Consider the following 737-nt stretch of genomic DNA (forward strand, 5'->3'; position numbering starts at 1 on the left):
GGATTTCTTTCCATTACAAAAAAAAGTCTTTCTGAGGGCACAGCTTTGTGCCGGGTTAGTAGGATCAAGACCGCTGAGCTGATGTAATTATTTGTTAAACTGCTATTAACACCGAACGTCTCTGACAAGCACGCGGGATTGCTGGGTTCGGGGCTTCATCAGGATGCTGACTCGCCACTCCACAGGTACCTGGCCCTCCTCTGTGAAGGACCACGTGTTCCAGAGGCCTGTGACGATAGGACAGGAGCCAGCCTGCAGACTGCTGGGACATGGACACTTAGAGGACGATGGGGCTTGTCACACGCTGAAGCCCCATCCTGAGCCTCTGGTCTTTTCGCTGTTGGGGTCCCCATAAGCCAACTACAGACAGAGAGGAGAGGACCAAGCATCCCTTCACTCCCTCCCCCTGCCCTTGGGTGATGCTGACTCGGAGTCACCCTCTAGGCACGACAGAGCAGGCTTCGGGGGCTGGGACTTCGTGTGACCTCTGCCTTGTCGTCCTCTCACAGAGCAGGTGGGGAGTGGAACTGCTGGCCTTTTGGTTAGAAGACAGGGGCTTTTGAAAATCGTCTGTGACTTCATCCATAGCCACTGGTGAGAGTCAGCGCCCAGAGCCATCAGGGGCTTTAAGCTCGTTGCCCACTGCTGTGGTGTGGACAGCTGAAACCCAGGCCCCGACAGGCACCTGGGCGGGGGGGAACCCAGACTCTACTTCATGCTCTGCTGGAGAAGGAGGG

This window comes from Elephantulus edwardii, unplaced genomic scaffold (assembly GCF_000299155.1).
Source record: "Elephantulus edwardii isolate Elephantulus edwardi_28Jun2011 unplaced genomic scaffold, EleEdw1.0 scaffold00127, whole genome shotgun sequence".
In the NCBI taxonomy this organism is placed as follows: Eukaryota; Metazoa; Chordata; class Mammalia; order Macroscelidea; family Macroscelididae; genus Elephantulus; species Elephantulus edwardii.